Genomic DNA, 3,598 nt, shown 5'->3' with positions numbered 1-3,598 from the left:
CATTTGCGTGATTTCAAAATAAAAACTGTAGGCGTCGACCACGATCAGGAAGTCGCGCCCTTCATGACTGAATAGGTCGATGTATATCACTGCCCATGGGAGATCCGGTATTTCGCTTATGCGCATTGACTGTTTCGTATTTGCTCGCCTTTGGGTTTGACACGGGTCGCATTGGCGGACGAATTCCTCGATCTCTACGTTCATCGAGGGCCAATATACCGCGTCTCGCGCTCGAAGCTTCATCTTCGTGGATCCGCAATGGGCGCCGTGCAGCTGTTTAAGAACTTCTCTCCTTCTGTTGCTCGGTATGATGATGCGATTCGACCTCAGGACTAATCCCATTTCCGAATGGATTTCGTCCCGATATGGCCAGTATTTCCGTACTTGCTCGGGAACTCTATATTTATTTTCGGGCCAGCCTTCTTGGTACAGTTTTGCCAATGTTGTGAGTTCCTCATCTTTCTGTGTGGCGTCAGCGTATTCCTTGAGCCGATGGTCTTCAATGGCAATGCTCCCGATGATTTTGAACTGTGCTTCTTCTTTCATTGTTTCATTGATCGGATGTCGTGACAGGAAGTCTGCCATGAGTAGTTCGCTTCCCGGTCTATACGTGACTCGTATGTCATACCTCTGCAGTATCATACGCATTTTTTGGAGTCGTGGTGGTACTCGGTGCAACGGTTTCTTCATAATTGCCTCGAGGGGTTTGTGATCGGATTCGACTATCATTTCCTTCTGTCCGAGGACGTAGTAGTGGAACTTTTCGCACCCAAATACGATGGCCAGGAGCTCTTTTTCGATTTGGGCGTAGTTTTGTTGCGTTTCGGTGAGTGAGCGGCTGGCGTACGCTATTGGGTGTTCCTCTTGTATTAGGACTGCTCCCAGACCGTATTGTGACGCGTCTACTGACAGCGTCAGTGGTTTGTTTGGATCGAAGAACTTAAGCACAGGTGCTTTGAGTATCATGTTCTTTAGGGTCTCGAACGCCTCTTCTTGTCGTGCTTCCCACGTGAAGACTACGTTTTTCGATAGCAGCTCTCTCAGTGGTGCCGCATGACTCGAGAACCTCGGAATGAAGCTCGCAACAAAGTTGAGCATTCCCAGGAATTTCTGTACATCCTTCACACATGATGGTCTCGGCACTTGGAATATGTCTTTCACCCGTTCTTCGTCGATGCTGAGTCCATTTTGCGAAAACGTGTGGCCCAGATATTTCACCGCCTTCCGACTGATTTTACACTTTGATTCGTTCAGCACCATGCCTGCATCAACACAACGTTGGAAAACCTTTTCCAGCCGCGCGTTATGCTCTTCCTCAGTCGCTCCCCAAACTAGCAGGTCGTCGACCACGGCGCTGACACCCTCAAGCTTCTTGAAAAGATCGTCAGTTAGTCGTTGAAAAACGTCCGAGGCGCAGATTATACCATACGGCATACGGCATTTTTACAAACCGAAACCTGCCCCACGGCGTTGTGAAGGTACAAAGCCGCGAGCTTTTCTCATCCAGTCGGACTTGCCAGAATCCCTCGTCCGCATCGAGTGTCGAGAAATATTTCGCTCCTGCCAGTTTCGAAGATATTTGTTCGATTCGCTTCGTAGGATGTGGACCTCTTTGGATTGCTTTGTTCAGATGTGTTGGATCCAAGCACAGTCTGATTTTTCCGTTGGACTTTTGGGCTATAGTGATGTTCGACACGAATTCTGTATATTCCTCTACTGGGAGTATCACACCTTTTTTTATCATTCGCTCCAGCTCAGCCTTGACCGCGTCTTCATATTTGGCTGGCACGGGCCGGCACGGACTGATTACTGCTTCGTAGTCTCGCTTCAGTTGTATCGTACATTTGAAATTCTTTATGTCTCCGACGCCTCTGAATGCCTTAGGGTACTTCGTTTTCCATGCGGACAGACTGTTGTCTTCCTGGCCTACGTTAGCTACTCGCTTGATAGTTCCGAGCGCTTCCGCCGTGTTTCCACAGAGCGTCGGGGTGACGGATTCGTTGATGATGTAGAATTTCTCGTTCACCTTTCTGTCTCTGAATGACACCGGTAGTGTTGTCACCTCTTTGCATCCATGAGTCTCGCCGAAGTATGAAACCAAGTGTGTGCTAACCTGTCGTCTACTAACGGGAACTTTGTGATCTTCCAAGTGTTTCACGAAGTCTTCCGGTAGCACGCTTACATCCGCTCCGGTGTCCAACGTGCACCGTACTTTCATGGAACCTATTTTGAGGGTTTCGCTCCATTTTCCTTCTTTCGCTTCTGCGATCTTCGAGACTCGTTTGATTTGATTTATGTGGAATCCTTCTGTTTCGTCGCTGCTTTCTTCGCTATTGTGATTCACCGTCCATATACGGCGCGATCCTTCTTTGCGTTGTCGGTCCGGTTTGTCGTTTTTTCGTGGCCAATTCTTCGCGTTGCGTGTCTGACACATTTTCGCAAAGTGGCCTGACTTGCCACACTTTGCGCACTGTTTTCTGAATGCCGGACACGCGTTCTTTTGGTGCTGCGATCCGCATCTGCCGCAGGTTCTTTCGTTAATTGCTGCGACGCAATCTCCTTCGAACTCTTGACTCCATTCTTCGGTATCACTGTCGTCGTCCGCCGTTTTTCGCAGCACTTTTGCGATGGTCTTACTGGTCTCTCCCTTTATGCTTCGGGTTCCTTCATCGCCGGCTTCATATCCTCTACATTTTTTTATTGTCTCCGTCAAGTTGCGGTCTTCTGACAGCAACGTTCGCTGTAGCTCTCTGTTATGGATGCCGACCACCAGTCTTGATTTCACAAGTCGATCTTCCAGCGTGCCGAATGCGCAGTCGCGCGCGGCCGTCCTGACTCTTTCATAGAAACTCTCGAAACTCTCCCCTGCTTTTTGATCCTTTTCGCGCTGCCAGAATCGGAAATCCGCGAGCGTTTCTGTCGATGCTTCTGCGGTCTTTTCCTTGATTTTCTTTCGGAGCTCCTCGAACGGGATCGTCTCGTCTATGCCGTTTCGGCCCATCCACTTTCGCGCCGGACGCCCCAGACAATCTAGCAATGCACACCGTTTATACTCATCGGTTTGCTCGTCCAGGTGCGTCAACGTCGAGAAAATGGTGAAATCTGAGTCAAAACGCCGCCATGACTCGCTCAGGTTTTCACGGTCCACGTTGAGCGGTTTTGGCTTGGTTGCCATCAGCAGTCCGGTTGCGATATGAGTCTTCTCCATTCTTGCGCTCACGTATTCTTCTTCTTCTCTCGCGTGGTTCCTGACACTCTGACACCATGTAGTTATTCCGTATTACATGCAGAATCAGGACTAGTGTAGCTTGGTAGCCGTCATGATGAGTGCACAAGTTGTGACTGGCTTTTATTGTTATTGACGTTGTAGCTGCATAGCAGACGCAGCTATTTAAATTATTGGCGGGTATTACAATGCCTGTACTGCGCACTGTTCTAAATTGAGATGGTATCGAGAGCATAACGAGAAAAGATAACGCGATGCCGTGATCCGAGGTTCCAGAAAATCCGCTTGGAGGGCGTCAAGAATTCGTTCAGAGTGAGCCAGAGCGCAGGGAGACGGAGATTCCGTCCAACGAAGACAATGCGGAACCCGATA

At 49.2% G+C, this 3,598-nt stretch overlaps 1 pseudogene; it reads right to left on the bottom strand.

Moving 5' to 3' along the window:
• Nucleotides 1–3: 3 nt before the first annotated feature.
• On the bottom strand, nucleotides 4–3,208 carry LOC108864045 (uncharacterized protein K02A2.6-like; annotated as a pseudogene).
• Between the last annotated feature and the right edge of the window lie 390 nt (nucleotides 3,209–3,598).

This window comes from Galendromus occidentalis, unplaced genomic scaffold (assembly GCF_000255335.2).
Source record: "Galendromus occidentalis unplaced genomic scaffold, Mocc_1.1 scf7180000077201, whole genome shotgun sequence".
In the NCBI taxonomy this organism is placed as follows: domain Eukaryota; kingdom Metazoa; phylum Arthropoda; class Arachnida; order Mesostigmata; family Phytoseiidae; genus Galendromus; species Galendromus occidentalis.
The sequence above is the reverse complement of the archived record's forward strand: the minus strand, read 5'-3'. Positions and strand labels throughout refer to the sequence as shown.